A 16,210-nucleotide genomic window follows, 5' to 3' on the forward strand; every position below is an offset into this window, starting at 1 on the left:
CTACAGGTGTGCTCATGCGCAGAACTAGGCCCTGTGGCTACTCAGCCTGCCTCCCCCAGCTTTCCCAGACCTTGCAGCCAGAGCCTCCTCCCGAGCTGTGTTCTCCAGCACACACATACATGCACACACACCTCACTCCAGACTGCCAGGGCTTGTGGCAAGTTTATGAAATTCAGAGGTTGAGGACCAGAGTTGGAGTCTCAGCTCTGCCACCAGCTTGCTCTGTGCCTCGGAGCAAGTCGCTCAGCCTATCTGAGCTTTTGTATCTGCCCCCTCCCATTTGGTATAAATATCAGCCCTCTGCACACAATGAAGGGAATTGTATGAGTCAGCCTCTTCCTTGTCTCTTTAATACACCCTCCCCTGTGCTGCTTCTGCCAGATAGCCCTTTTTCTTTTTTTTTGGCCACAGTACGTTGCATATAGGATTTTAGTTCCCTGACCACGGATTGAACCTGTGCTGCTTGCATTGGAAGCACAGTCTTAACCACTGTACCACCAGGAAAGTCCAAGAGAGTCCTTCTTTGATGAAAATTCTATCTAGTTTTGAGTGCTACGCTGGTTGGGGATGAGGTGTAGAATTAACGGGGATAGGGCACAAGAGAACCTTCTGAAATGGTAGTTAGGTGAATGTGTAAAACATTTTCAAGCTGAACACTTCAGATTTTCGTACTGTAGGCATGTTGGATATATTTAAATATGTGAATGTTAAAATATTAATGCTTGGTTTTATTATATAAAATATTCTATTTATTAATAATAAAACATTAATAGTTAATACATTTACTTTCTAATGGAAAAAAGATCCGTTCTCAGCTTTCTGGTTCAAGCTCCATCTCTCTCCATCCATTCATATATTCACTCAGTCTACAAATATTTGCTTGGGCCCCAGGCAGCCCAGGCTTGCAGAGGTGAAGGGCACGCAGATGCACGCACTGTCTTGGGAGCTCGGAGGTGCAGAACCATCAGCGGCTCCTTGTTGTCATTAGCGGCGATTCTCCATGCTGGCTGCAGATCACCTGGGGAGGTTTATATGCTTTTCCTCAGGGTCAGTATCAACAGGTGTGGGACCTGTGCAGTGCCTGATTTAATGTTCTGTTGCTCCTGTTGAAATTCTTTATAATTTTTCATCAAGAGGACCAGATTACATAGTTGGTCCTCCCTACTCCCCTACCCCTAGAACAACAGAATCGGATTCTCTGGGAGTTAGGGTCTGGGCATCAAGATTTCTTCAGAGCTGAGTGTCCTGCTAGAGGAGACCTATCCAGATTCAGCTCTCATCCTCAGACGCCTGGCTGAAACAGAAGCTAGAGCCTGGCTCTATAGACACTTGTAACTGAATTGAAATGATAAGCCCTCACACGTGAGCGTGTCACAGGAGCCGTCCCCGGGGAGGCAGTGTGGGCGGCGAGCCACGACGGAGCTCGGGGGAGCGGCGGGGTCACAGTAGGGCGGGATGATCCAGAAGGGCTTCACGGAGGAGTCGGCAGGGGCACCACCGTGAGAAGGGCGAGAGAAGAGGACGGGAGAGGAGAGAAGGCACAGGCAGCACAGCGGTTAGGCGGTTAGGCGAGGGAAAGACTCGAGGGGGAAAGGAGGAGCCGGGTTAACTGGAGCGCGCAGTGAGACTCGGGTCGGGGGGCTGGGGTGGGGCGAGACTGGGAGCACAGGAAATGATGGTCTGAGAAGTCAGAATCCTGTCAGCGATGGGGAGCCGCTGAATGTTCCGGGTCCAAGAATAATGTCCTCCGTGAACATTTGAATCAATAAACAAAAGGACTTTGGGGAAGTCTTAAGGGGAGCCTGGCCTGCTAAGTGGCCGCCATCTCCAGCTGGACTGTGATTCACCTGCTCCGAGAGGCTCTGCATCCCCATCCCCGTAGGTGGTGCCTGTCTGTGTGGAACCCCATGTCCCCTGTGGTGTGGTCTTGGGCAGCAGTGATTGACGTGTCCCCCAAAACAACAGATTCTGAGCAAAGGAACGGCAAACAGCGAGGGGAGGAATTTATAGGAATGGCAGACAGTGAGGGGAGGGGCGTTTCTGGTAAAAACTGGGCTCTGCTCTCCAGCTCCCTTCAGGTTCCCTGACCCAGGTGAAGAGCCCCTGTAGGAAGGTGGCTGTCCCCACCATCTTGCCTTTCCCATGGCCTGGAGGACACTGTAATCCCTGGGGATGGTTTGACGGTCCTGCCTGGGATAGAGGAGCCCCCATTTCTGAGTGGCCAGTAGATCAAACACAGATCTGTTTGTTTCTTAAGTCTCCTGAAATATTTATGGAGAAAAATGAGAAAGGGTCTCTGTTTATTTAATGCATCCTCCAGGGAAGAAGTCACAGGGAATAGGCCGCTTCCCGATTCTGAGAACCAGTGAGCAGAGATGGAATTTCTTGGGGTTTGAAGCCAGACTGTGTACTTGCAGAAGAAGGTGGGGTAGGATTTCTGGAGGTGATGAAGCCCTCTCAATCTCCCGCCTCCAGCCCGAGAAAGCCCTTCAGCACTTGCTTTCCTGGTGATTCCAAATAACAGCTGAAATCTCAGCCTAGTTTTTATTCTGGGCTTTGCCTCAACATGCTGTGTGACCTTATGCAAGCTGCTTAACCTCTCTGGGGGTATCAATCCTATTTGGCCCTTGACAGTGTTTGGAGAGTCAGATGAGCTGTGGAGTGGGCTTGCTCTGAAGCAGTGAAGAGGTAGAAAGGGGTGTAGAGAGCATTGTGCTGTGTTAAAGTCCCAGCTATTCAGTGTTCCAGGCCAGAGAGCTGGCCAGGAGCAGGACTGAGGGCCACTGGTGGCCTCAGCTGTGGCCCATGGGGTCAGGCTAGCGGGAGGGCTCTAGGACCCAGGCCCATCCTTTGGCCCCCTCCCCCCTTCCTCCTTCAGCTCAGCCCTGCTGTCCCACATCCCTGAGAATGCTGGCAGGATTTCCTCCCAGGAAAGGGACAGGGGTGTCCGGTTTACATCCCCTGGGAGTTGCAGGCAGCAATTCCCCCTGACAGTGGGACCGGCCTTGTCTTCAGATGTGGAAGTCTGTGGCTCCGTGCCCGAGCCTCGTGGCTGGTCTCAGATTATCTGCTGTCCACACTCAGGGAACCTGGATCCCTGCCCTTAGTTTGGCCCCTGAGGCTGGGCTTCTGTTCTCAGCTCTGGGGCTGGCTTGTTGTTCTGTCTCCCATGGTGGACCTTGTAAAGAGATAGTAGTTAATAACAGTTCTTATCATTAGAACAATCTGAATCTTACTGCAAATGACCATCCACTAAGCACCTGATCATGCCAGGCACTGTGTGGGCTGGGGGTGCACAGAAGGGACCCATCTCCCCAGCCTTTAAGGAAGCTGACTTCTGCCTGGGAGGCAGACACAGACACTGAAGGAGCACTTGGGGCAGTGCTGAAAGCCACGGAGCCTGGGAGACTGGACAAGGCTTCCGAGGGGAGGTGGTGTTCAAGTCTGACTTTGAAGGTTGAGTAAGATTTGGGAAAGGGTGCAGGAGGGGAGGCGCAGCACGAATACAAACAAGGCAGGCTTACTCCTGAGATGTTCGAGAGCTTCCAGGTTGTCCAGGGAGGTTGGAGCATGGAGGGTCAGGAGCTGGGAAGGTGGGGAGGGGAGGCAAAGCTGGAGGCCATGGTGAGTTGTGCATGAGTTGCGCATGGGAAAGAGACGTGATTGAGTCCTTAGATTCCACAACAGTAAACATCCATTAAGCATGTACTGTGCCAGCCACCGTTCTAGATGGTAGGACACATCCACAAAGGTGAACAAAACAGAAAAAAGTCCCTGCCCTCAGGGGACTGGCCCTGGAGGGCGGGGACACAGGACAGAATGCAAATACAGAAATATTAGGGTGTCAGGTGGTAGTCAATGCTATGATGAAAAGTGCAGTGGGGTCAGGGGGCAAGGTGATGGGAGGGACTGCTTTAGACAGAGCAGCTCTGACAAGGGGACATGAGGGCCCAGGGTGGAAGGAGGGGAGGAGGAGCCACGTGGAATCTGGGAAGATCTTTCTGGCTGAGAGAACAGAGAGTTCCTAGGCTCTGAGGGGGCTTCCCTGGTGGCTCAGACGGTAAAGAATCAGCCTGCAATGTGGGAGACCTGGGTTCGATCCTTGGGTTGGGAAGATTCCCTGGAGGAGGGCATGCAACCCGCTCTTGTATTCTTGCCTGGAGAATCCCTGTGGACAGAGGAACCTGGCAGGCTACAGTCCTTGAGGTCTCAAAGAGTTGGACACGACTGAGCAACTAAGCACAGCACAGGCTCTGAGGAGGGGCTGCCCTCCACTCAAGCCATAGCTGTGAGGCTTTTGTCTAGGAAAGTGTGACGGGGGAGGTCAGAAAGGGCGAAGCTGGGCCTGGGTCCCCCCGAGTCCTCCTGCCTCCCTCCTGCTGGCATGGGCTTCCTGCTCACTGTTGTTTGTTGACTGACTAAATGAGAGTGACCACTCAGGGGAGGATGGACAGGACAGGGAAAGGCTGAAGTCTGGGCAGTGGTGAGGGTCTGAACCGGGGCAGAGACAGTGGGAACGGGAAGAGGAATCTCCAGGCCTTGGGGGCTGGTTATGAGGAGAGGAAGACAGCCAGGGTGTTCCTGAAGCGCCCCCAGAGAAGTGCTGGTTCACAAATCCATGGGCATCACCCTGGTGGGCTTCCCACACCCCTCCCCTGGGTCACCTGAGCCAGCTTAGCCTTGATCTGGGGCTTGTGAAGCGAAACCAGAGCTTCCCATTGCTCCTGACCTCTCAAGGGTGCTCTAAATTGGGCCGCATCCTCCTGAGGGGCTGGCAGGACTTGGCGGAAGTCCTCAGGGGACCACCCTCCCCTGCCAGCCCCACCTCCCCTCCAACCTCATTAGTATTTTGAGCAGAAGCGTTTATTTATTTTTTCCTGCGGGGAATTGGTGTCCAGCTCACTTCAAATTGAGTAAAACCAAAGAGTAGTTAAGAGGCCCTGCCTTCCCGGGTCAGGGAGGACTGACTGAGCAAAGTGGTACTGATGCTTTACCGGCTGCTGGGCGCGTCTCTTCTGGGTTGGCCCAGGTCTGAGTGGCAAGGGAGATGCTGTAGGACTGGAGTTCACCAGTAACAGAATATTAAGGAGAGATGTTTGTTTAGTGCCAACCATGATCCAGGGTCTGTGCTGTTTTAGGTGCATATTATATCATCCTTTCAACAGTCTGTGAGGTGCAGGGATGGGGGCAGAGGGGCAGGTGCTACTGTTATGCCCGTTTTGTGGATGAGGATACTGAAGCTCAGAGGGGTTAAGTAATATGCCCAAGATCACACACTTGTAAACTGAGACAGAGCCAAGATTCTGTCCCATCCTTCATGCAGCCCAGAGCCATCCCTCTAACTGCCTGGCTCTGTAGTCCTTCAGAAGCATTGCATTTTACCAATAGCTTCTCCCCGAATTGTTTCCGTCCCATTTAAAGAAAAGGACCAAACAAAAAGCCCTTTCGTTGCTATGGAACACAGAGGCCTCTCCAGAGTCACTGAGGTGACCCAGGACAGAGAGGGGCACGGGCCAACATTCCGTCCCTGCTCTGATGTGGTCCCTGCTCCTCCCCTGGGGGCCCAAGACCCTTGGAGGCCATTGTGATGGTCCAAGCAAGAGGCCTGAGCTGGCCAAGTGGAACAGTGAGGGCTGGAGGGGAGACAGGACTTGAGGTGAGGTTCTGGAGCTTGTTGAGTCCCTGGAGGCTCCTGAGAGGTGGAAGTCAGTGGGGGAGCAGGGGTGCCTGAGAAACCCAGGAGGAGGCCACTCCGGTCAGCAGTTCTGTGTCCCAGGTCCAGCCCCCCTCAACCAGACCATCTCCCTTGTTCCCCTGTTCCCCAGCCTTGGCTCGGACAGCATTTTCGGATTTAGAAAATCGGATCTCTCAGAGGCTGAAGCTCAGTGCTTTGGGTTCTGTGGGCAGCCCTGGGAGAAGAGGGGTGGCAGCCAGCTGGAATTGGGGAACTGAGCTGGGTTCCTGGCCAGAGATTGGAAGCGGGGTTGGAGGAGAGAGACAGAGAACCAACAGGAAGCTTTGCCATCTCTGCTTCTTTATTATGCGGGGTCAGTGATTTTTGCTAATGGCAACCTCCTGGGAAAAATATTGATCCAAAGGTCGTAATCCAGGAGAGCTGTATTAGAGAAAGCTCCTACTTTCTCAGGAGAGTAGCCTTGCCTTCTAAATAGCCTGAACCTTCAAGAATCTCGGAGAGCTTGGTACCCTATAGAGAAAGTCCCTGGTAAGCATTCCTCCCTGGAGCCTGCCACACCTGGGTTGCCCCTCTCTGCAGCTGTCTTCTCTCCCCAAATCCTTCCTCCCTACTTCTGATCCTACAGCAAACTATAACTCTCCCCTCTCCCTTCCCCTATCTCTGCTGGGCACCAAGAGGCTGGTCTGTGTTTAGAACACTGAGGGGTTTGTGCAGGAGACTTGTCAGAAAAGAGTTTTGATTCTGACCAAAACTTCTGATGGCCTGGAAGGGTGATGCTGCTAGAGGAAAGCTGATAGGGATGAAAGCTGGGCTGCCTCGCTGGGAGCCTGTCCTGGGTTCAGGCCCAAAGAGGGGCTGGGGCTGCCCTGGATTAGGGGAGTGTGGAATGGGGTCCCATCAAGCTGGGTAGCAGTATTCTTTAGCTTCCCCCTGCCCTGACCCTGCCCTTCAGCCATGCTGGTCTGCTAGCTGCCCCAAACTCAACTTGTGCTTTTCTGCTCTGTCTCTACTCAAAAGATCTCTTGATCCCTGCTTTCAAGGCCCAGCCAAAATGTCACCTACTCCAGGAAGCCTTCTCTGATCTCTCCTCAAGGCCCAGCCAAAATGTCACCTACTCCAGGAAGCCTTCTCTGATCTCTCCTCACTCCAGACTCCATTCTTCTCATGTCACTGCTGTGTTGAAATGGTTCTGGCAACACACCCTGTCTCCCCTGCCAGAGGGTAAGCCCTGTGCCCTGAGTGAGGAGTAGCATGTGGTGCCCCAAACCCCATGATGTGTTTCTCGTGCCTGGCCCCGTGTATGTTCCAGTAAAGAATTTTGAATGACGTATCTTATGTTTTGCATGGATATGAGGGTCTCTTCGGTGCGTGCAGCACAGCTACAGCCATGTGAGATGTGTTTGTTGGCAAATTTATCAGAGGATGCAGAATAAAGCCTCCCAAACCTGTCCCCTGAAGGGCTGGGGACAGATATGGAAAGCTTATTTTTCCTTTCTCCCATCCCCCAGTGCTGCTCAGACAGAGGCTGTGCTGTCCTTGAAGAATTCTAAAGGAAGGGAAGTGCTCCCCAGTGCCTCCCAGACCTCCTGCCCAAGAGAGGCAATGGCCTGGTGACCTTGTGACAGGAGTGTGCTCTCCCGGGGCTCTGCTGTCCCCTGGGAGGCTGCCATATGCTTTCCGGACGTCCGGGTCTCATTATGCTCCAACTCAAAAATTCATCTTGTCTAATTGTGCTCGAGGCCTGAGTGAATCCAGGAACTATTAGCCTGGCTCTGTGGGCTGGGGATCACCATGGCAACAGAGGATGCGTCCTAATGAACTGCATCCTTGGAGACCGGCTCAAGGGTCCCCCTCCCTCCTCTCTGTGTGGATTGCTGCTGTCCCTGCTGCTTGGCAGGGGCCCCTCCAGAAAGGACCTGGGCTGAGGAGAGGTGATGGAAGCAGCCTCTGCAGGAGCTGCCCAGCCCCCTGTGGTGTGGTCCCTAATTCCTCGCAGTGCTGCAGGGATAAAATATACTCACACATGATCCTCACACCTGGCCAGACTCAATACAGGCCAGGGGTTTCCCTTCCCCCACAAACACCTTTCATCTAAAATACACACACACACACATACACACACACACACACACAATTCCAGTGGTTTAAGTGCTGTTTGCTTTGCAAATCTTTCTAAAATGTGGAGGTTACACTTCCCCTTGGTGGCCTGACTCAAATGCCACCTCCTCCAGGAGGCCTTCCTGGAATGTCTGCATCTCTCCCAGCCCTGTTTTGCCACTGTGCTTGGTTTGTGCCTCTGGGATGTTTTTCAGCACAGTCTGCCCAGAAGTGGGCTTAGCCAAGTACATACCCGCTTTGCTTTATGCCAGGTGACAAGCTTCTCTAACACAGTAAGCCCCCACCCACCTTCCTCTTTGGAGGAAGGTCAGCTTGAAGGAGAAAGGGGTCTTTGCTAGCAGCCTTTGTCTGCCTTCAATCCCACCCCAGGGCTCAGATCGGGGAGCTTCTCTGTTGATGTGGCTCCCAGGACCTTCGGAGACCCACCTGCCTCTGTAACTGTGGGTAGTGGCCCCAGGCCAGGCACTTTGCCTTCCCCACCTGAGGAGGAAGGAAGGGGATCCCCTAAAACTGGGCCTGTGGGGGAAGGAGTGGGAAAGGAAAGAAGACTTGAGGAAATGAAAAGAGTAACAAGGGTCAGCCCCGGCCCGGCCCTCAGCCCCCAGGCCCCTGGCACTGCCATCTCTGGGCCTGGTCACCCACAGGAAAGTTGTTTTATGTGGGAGGAGGGTTGGGAGGCAGAGATGCAAACCCAGCAATTTCTCCACATCCACCCCACCTCCTTCTCAGCTGTCCTGCTGATTCTCAATCTTCAGAAATGACCTGGAGAGAGAGGAATGGGTAGGGAGGAGGCTGCCGGTCTGACTTTTAATTAAAAGGGACAGGACACCTCCCAGCCAGCCTGTAAGGCAGTGGCACTCGTGATGTGTGTGGGTCTCCACTGAGGAGACTGGGGTGGTGTGCAGGTATGTGGGTGTGTGGACAGCTGGCTGACAGAAGAGATCTGAGCATCTATCCAGAAGGCTGAGTTTTCTCTTCGCTCCTCCATATCCACTCCCTCTAGTGCAGCAAACATTCTTGAGCATCTGCTGTGTGCCAGTCCCTGTGGCAGGCCCTGGACACGCAGGAATGGACGAGATACAGGCCCTGGCCTCCGTGACTGGGCGGGGAGGGTGGGCACCGAGGGGTTGAGGGGCCTGCCTCTCACTGGACCCTTTCATTCAGCCAGCACCCCTGAGCTCTGCCTGGGTGCTGCCTTTGAGAAGGTCCTGAAGATGAAGTGGTGAGTGTGGTAGAGGCCCAGGTCTGCGTGAAGCTTTAAGCCAAGGGTGATATGGGGGTGGGGCAGCTATTACAGGCTGCAGGTAGCACATGGGTTGGGAGGGTTAGGCACCCCGGGGAGGAGCAACTAATGCAGCCCAGGGACTTCGAGGGCACTGATGCAGAGGCCAGGAGGAGGATTTGGCCAAGCAGACAGGAAGAATGACCAAAGTTAACAGCGACATGGCCCAGGCAAAGGCCCGGAAGAGAGAGGCAAAGGCTTTGCAGAATAGAAAGAAATTGAGCGTGGTGAGGCCTAAGTGTGTCATTGTGGGGCCAAAGCCAAGGAGGCCATCAGCATCCAATTTGCAAGGACCGTGGCCTTGATTTGAGGGCAGGGAGCAAATATGCACCGTGCAAGGGAATGATATCAGGTTTAGATGTTACAAAGGCCACTCTGGCAAGCATTTTTGTGTGTGTGATTAAAAAACTAAAATAGTTTCAGGTTTTTTTTTTTTTCATTTAAGGCCACTTGGTGCTGTGGAACGGAATAAGGGAAGGGAAGGAAAGTGTTGGAGTAATTGAGGTATTTGGCCCAAATTAGGGTCTGACCCCAGGCACACACATGCGTTGTACTCAGATGGTTTCTCTTTTTAATTGATGTATTGGTGTATAGTTGATTTACAGTGTTTCCAGTGTTCAGCAGAGTGATTCCATTATACATAAATATCTATTCTTTTTCAGATTCTTTTCCATTACGGTGGTGGTTTAGTTGCTAAATCCTGTCCGGTTCTTGCAACCCCATGGACTATGACCCTCCAAGCTCCTCTGTCCTTGGGATTTCCCAGGTGAAATACTGGAGTTGACTGCCAATTCCTTCTCCAGGGGATCTTCCCAACCCAGGGATCAAACCCAGATCTCCTGCATTGCAGGCAGTCTCTTGCATAGCAGGCGGACTCTATACTGACTGAGCCACCAAGGAAGCCCATTTTCCATTATAGTAACTACAGATACAGAGTATAGTTCCCTGTGCTCTATACTGCATCTTTGTTCAAAGTTTATCCATTGTACCTAGATGTTTTATTCACCTTGTTATAGGAATTTCAGGCCACTAAGAAGAAGAGTGAAAAGGGTTCCCACTGCCCTTTGTAATATGTCTTTAATCCCTGCCTATCCCTCTCATGAGGCTTCTCAGGTGGCTCAGTGGTAAAGAATTCACCTTCCAATCCACCTTGCCCACCTATCCCTGGGTCGGCAAGATCCCCTGGAGAAGGAAATGGCAACCCACTCCAGTATTCTTGCCTGGGAAATCCCATGGACAGAGGAGCCTGGTGGGCTACAGTCCATGGGGTCACAAAGAGTTGGACATGACTTAGAGATTTAACAGCAACAACATCCCTCTCATGTACCAAGTTAAATAGGATCCAGCTGTCACCTCCGCGGTTCCCAGGGCTCTGGTAGCCCCAGTTGGTGGGGGTCCCACTGTTGTGTCTGCTGAGGTTTCCCCTCCTTTGCCCCTCCTGGGGGAACGATGGTGGCTGTGAGCTTCATGGTTCTCTGCTTCAGTGAAGGGAGATTTGGTGAGGTAAGCACAGCCCACCTTCTCCCTCTCTGAGAACATCAGGAAGCAGTTCCTTTCTGTTTTCTAATAGAAATGCTTCATGCAAGCAAACCTGTTTTGTGGGCAAAAGGGACTGCTTGTACAAGTCTTATGAGCACACGTTTATTTTCCTTGTTGGGATATGCATAATTTTATTTTCTGGGAGGTAACACACAGCCTTGCGATCCCTTGCCTAGAAACAGCTGGCTGTCCCATTGGATTAACACCATCTGTTTCCTCTGAGCAGGAAGGTGTTAAGGAACCTCGGCCCAGGCTGGGTTTGGGGCAGGAGGTGAGAGCTGTCAGAAGGCCTGGGGTTAGGGAGTACAATGGGAGAGAGAAGTGGGAAGGTCGGCCTTATTAGAATACAGAGTTGTCACTGTATCCTGTCCACCATTGACATCCCAGGGCTAACACAGGGCCTGGCTCCTAGTACGTGATTCCTAAACTAGTTGGTGGACGACAGAGTGAATGCATGAGTTGGATGAATGAATGGGGTGGTGGGCACAGATGAGTAAAGGTTGCCTGCAACCTCCAAATAATCGTAAGCTGGTCAGCAAAAGCTTGCTCATTGACAGTGCTAACATGCGGTGTGACGGCAGCAGAGCCTGCATGGAGGATGAGCTGCGGGGCAGTGCAGGGTCATCTGGAAGATGTCAGGAGTCTGTGTCTCTCAGGACAGTGAGGTATTGTGAACTGATTGTGCTGCTCCCCACAATGCATATGTTAAAGCCATAACCGAATTTGGAGATAGTGCCTTGAAGGAGGTTATTAGGGTTAAACCGGGTAATAAGTCTGGCGTGCTCCAGTTCATAGGGTCGCAAAGAGTCAGACACAACTTAGTGACTGAACAACAACAACAGGTAGTAAGGGTGGGATCCTAATCCTTAGGACTTATAGGAAGTGGAGGAGACACCGAGTGTGTGGCAAGCAGTGGGAAGGCGGCCGTCTGCAAGCCAGGAAGAGAGCTCTTGCCAGAAACCAGCCCCACTGGCACCTTGATCCTGGACTTCCAGCCTGCAGAACTAGGAGGTTGTTGAACCATCCAGTCTTCTCTTGTGGTAGCCTTAGCACACTGTCTGTAAAGGATGATAATAATAGTAGTTACTGTTGGAACTTCCCTAGGGGTTCAGTGGTTAAGACTTTGCCCTGCAATCAGGGGTTCGGGTTTGATCCCTGGTGGAGGAGCTAAGTAAGATCCCACATGCTTTGAGGCCTTAAAAACCAAGACATAAAACAGAAACAATATTGTAACAAATTCAATAAAGACTTTAAAAATGGTCCATACCAAAAAAAAAAAAAAAAAAGTCCTTAACTGTTGTAACTCCTTAATGTACAAGTGACGTTGTGAGCATTACATTTATTTCACATGTGTAAAGCGCTTAACCCCAAGCCTGGCGCATAGTAACAAACACGAGCTGTCCCTCTTCCTCTTTGCGGTTTGTCATTGTTGTCACTCTGGGGGCTCCCTGCTCTCAACTCATGTTCCGGGGCTCCAGCCATTGCTCAGAATGTTCTAGGACCTCCTTGAGAGCAACTCTCAGTACCAGCTCTTAAGGTCGGGAAATCAGTTTGACACTTCATAGCCAGCTTCTCCCCCGACCCCAGAGCCATCTTCCCCACCTGGAAAGGACCAAGCTTGTGTTTGAATAACTCTGGCTGTGACTCAGGAGACGGACTCTGTCACTGGAGGGCAAAGACATACCCTCATTGAGGGTATCCCTAGCCTGCCCTAAGCAGGATTTCACACCGGGAATTTTAAAAAAAAAACTAATTTTTTTGTTGTTGTTGTTTAAAAAGAGGTGATTAAACTTAACAGTGTGGCAAGAATATGTTAATATCTTTCCCAGCGGACTACTCCAGAAAGGCCAGGGCCCTCTCTTTTTAAAGCCATAATTTAAAACAACCACATCAGACATCCCTGGTGCTTCATTGGTTAAGAATTCACCTGTCAGTGCAGGGGACATGGGTTCAATTCCTGGTCCCGGAAGATCCCACGTGCTGCAGCTTCTGAGCCCTCGTGCCCTAAAACCCGTGCTCTGCAACAAGAGAAGCCACCGCAATGAGATGCCCACACACCACAGCTAGAGAGTAGCCCCCACTCACTGCAACCGGAGAAAACCTGCATAGCAACAAAGACCCAGTGCAGCCAAGTTTATAGATTAACTCATTAATTAAAAAAGAGCAGCCACCTCACTCACGTGGAAATTCAGCCCAAATACAATCCTACAATCAAAAGTCATATCTTCTGAGACCCGTTGGAAAGTGGAATTAGAGGTACTTTTATCTGATTATACATTTCTGTCTTTGCTTTTCTGTACTAGGTATTATGGGCTTCCCAGCTGGGGCTAGTGGTAAAGAACCCGCCGGTTAACGCAGGAGACATAAGAGACATGGGTTCGATCCCTGGGTTGGGAAGATCCTCTGGACGAGGGCATAGCAACCCACTCCAGGATTATTGCCTGGAGAATCCCATGGACAAGGAAGCCTGGTGGGCTACAATCCAAAGAGCTGCAGAGAGTCAAACACAACTGAATTGACTCAGCACCCATGCACTGTGTATTTATTACTTTGATAATTAGGAGAAAATTAAGCAACCTTTTAAGAAGTCTTTGAAGAAAAAGAACTCCAGACTCCCAGCTGCCAGGACTGTCCCGGGTCTTTGGTGGCATATTCCGATCTGTATATGCCATCATCAAAGACGCATAAAAGTACTGTCACCCTTTTGGAGAGCAATTTGGCAATGTGCTTCACAAGCCATAAAAATGTCCATATCCTGTGACCTAGTAATCCCACTTCTGGGAATCTGTCCAAAGGAAATAATCCAGAGTCGGGGACAGGCTCTGTGCATCAAGATGCTCATCGCAGCATTATTTATAACCAAAATTTGGGAGCAAAGTAAAGGCTTTCCAATATGAGACTGGCTAAGTAAATTAAGCAGCATTTATTTGATGGAGCATTCTGCAGCCATTAAAAACCATAATACCCGATGCTCTGCATGTGGGAAGCTGTTTCTACTAAGTGAAGAGGGCTGGATACAAAGTTTTATGCACTCCAGGGCTATAACTGTGTGAAGGTTCTTTGGAAAATGCAGGCACTCTGAGATTGAAAAGGGAAGAGAGAATTGACAGGACCTCCAGGTGGTCTGAGGGAGAGAGGAGGGATTCACTGATGGCTCTTAGGCTTGTGGAATGAAAGCTCCATTGACTGGGAGTCACTGGTAGCCGAGCAGCCTGGGGTGGGGAGAAATCAGTAGTTGGTTCCCAATGTATTAGATCGGAGGTGTCTTTGAGACTCTAAAGGGAAGGGTCTGAAGCTTAGGAAAGATGTCAGGTGGAAATTTCAGAGCCGTCAACGTAGATGATATTTATTTATTTTCAGCTGTGTTGGGTCTTTGTTGCTGCACAAGGGCTTTCTCTGGTGGCAGTGAGCCTGGGCTGTGCTCTCGGGGCGGTGCTCAGGCGTCTCGCGGCAGTGGCCTCGCTTGTTGCGGAGCGCAGGCTCCAGGGCGCCTGGGCTTCAGTAGTTGCAGCCGATGGGCTCAGTAGTTGCGGTGCACAGCCTTAGTTGCCCCATGGCGTGTGGGGTCTTCCTGGACCAGGGATTGAACCCGAGTCCCCTGAACTGGCAAACGAATTCTTAACCACTGGACCACCAGTGAAGTCCTACAGATGGTAATTAAATCCCTGAGTTTGGATGCCCTCAGGCGGGGAAGAGTAGAGACAGCGGGTCACACCTGTGAGTACCATTAGAGTCCCTTGCATGTCCCTGCCCGTCAGTGAGTCAGAATCTCTGAGGTGGTGGCCCATCAGCATTTATTCCACGCTCCCTGAGTCATTCCCATGGAGGGTGGGGGCTGGGTAAAAATAAAAGAGCAGTGACAGGTTTGAGCCCCAGGCTCTCCATGGCTGAGACTGAGGAGGGGAAAAGGCTTCAAGTGACTGAGGAGGTGTGGCCAAGGGAGGATCAAGGAGGAGGGAGTGGTCACCTGTCCCAACTGCCCTCCAGAGAGCAAGAGTGAGGAGGGTTTGGGCTCTGCATTGGGCATTGTGGACGAGGCCCTTCCAGCTCTGGGATTCCTGTATCTAGAGCTGCGTAGACAGGCCCCACGGTGCCCAGCACAGGGCCTTGCAGGCTGTCAGCACATTCTGTTGAACTGAACAAAGCAGTTGTTGGTCAGTGGCTTTCCTTAAAGTAAATGTTTTCCACACCCCAAATTCTGGCACATGGTCTGCAAGATTTTTGAGCTGCTTCTGAGTGGAAGAGGCCATGTAGAAACTGCAACTTTGGATACAGACACACTGAAACGGTGGAGATCCTTTGATATCTCATGGATATAGTGGGTCAGAGTATTTGAAAGTGAAACAGAGAAGAAAAATCCAGAGCATAACTGAACACAGGGTTCCGTTTTCTCCAGTATGTCTGGTCAGTCTCTGATGGCTCCAGATAGAGAACAGTTTTCTTGAGCATAGTGGGTAGGCATGGAAGATGCTTCCAGGAGCTATGGGCATGAGAAGGATTCTTTATAGGTGCTCAGTACATGCTCCACTCACTGTGGATTGATTCGGAGCTGCGGAAAGGGAGTCCCATGATGGAGGGTGCTACAAAAAGGAGCCTGTTGCAAGCATCCTGGAGCTCCCAAGTTCCTCCCTGGCTCTCCAGGGTAGAGACAGACATTGGGCTTTTAGAGTAGGTGGAGGGTTTAGCAAGGGGGCAGCATGGATTCTGTTGGTCAGCATCCAGACAGGGCACAGAGGGGACAGTGCATCTGTGTTCTACAGTGTCTAGGGTCTCAACTAGGAAACCACAAATGACTCGGGGTGACTTGAACACCTGGGCCTGGGGCTGGAATCATCTGGAGGTTTCTTCATTCTCAGATCTGGTGCCTGGACTGGGGTGACTTAAAGGCTGGGCCCAGCAGGAGCTGTGGATGAAAGCATTTACATAGGACATCTCCAGGTGGCTTGGCCTTCCTCGCATGGCAGCCTGAGTAGCCACATTTCTCCTATGATGACTCAGGACTCCGGGAGCAAGTGTTCCAGCAAGTAAGGCAGAAGGTCATGACCTCTTAGGATCTAGCCTCAGAAGTCATGTAGTGTCGCTTCCATACCAGATTCAAGGGGAGGGGACATGGGACCACCACGAAGTCCTTGTCACAAAACGCTTCTCTGGATTAGTCACTTCCAGCCCCTGTTTAAGGTGGGTGAGACTAGGTCTAGAGGAACAGTTGCCATCCCGTGTCCATGTCCCCATCTTCCCCGAGACCTCAGGGCATGTATCCTATTTTAGTCAAAATCCAACGCTCTCAGACATAGGACCCCAAAAGCCGGGGCTTTGGAAGGAGGACTCTCACGTGCCTGGCTGCCACCCTTCGGCTCAGCTGCAGCTACTGGAGTGCAGCCTCAAGAGAGGGTGTGTAGACTGTGAGCTGCCAGCCTTGGGAGGGGATTTACCATGCTTATCCTGGGGAAGTGTTTCCTTTCCCTTGGACTGGGCCAACTGAAACTAGACCTGGTGGCCTCACCAGGGCCACAGCAGGCCTAGAGTTAGAAGTCAGAGGCTGAGCGGTGCCCACGGTAAAGTGATCAGTGTTTGGC

General features: G+C 51.6%; 1 protein-coding gene across 5 annotated transcripts in view; it reads left to right on the plus strand.

The window, feature by feature from the left end:
• The window catches only part of CORO2B (coronin 2B), a 149,709-nt gene that overhangs the window by 14,358 nt on the left and 119,141 nt on the right, over positions 1-16,210 (plus strand). The window contains exon 1 of one of the 5 annotated variants that reach the window (XM_060418892.1): positions 1,573-3,456. The exons of 3 other annotated variants lie outside the window; for them this stretch is intronic. The gene's annotated coding sequence lies outside the window, so the exon portion shown is untranslated. Of the gene's footprint in view, positions 1-1,572; positions 3,457-5,904; positions 6,917-16,210 lie in introns of those variants that run through there. One more of the 5 variants, XM_042252090.2, reaches the window with a different exon arrangement.

Source organism: Ovis aries, chromosome 7 (assembly GCF_016772045.2).
Source record: "Ovis aries strain OAR_USU_Benz2616 breed Rambouillet chromosome 7, ARS-UI_Ramb_v3.0, whole genome shotgun sequence".
NCBI lineage: Eukaryota > Metazoa > Chordata > Mammalia > Artiodactyla > Bovidae > Ovis > Ovis aries.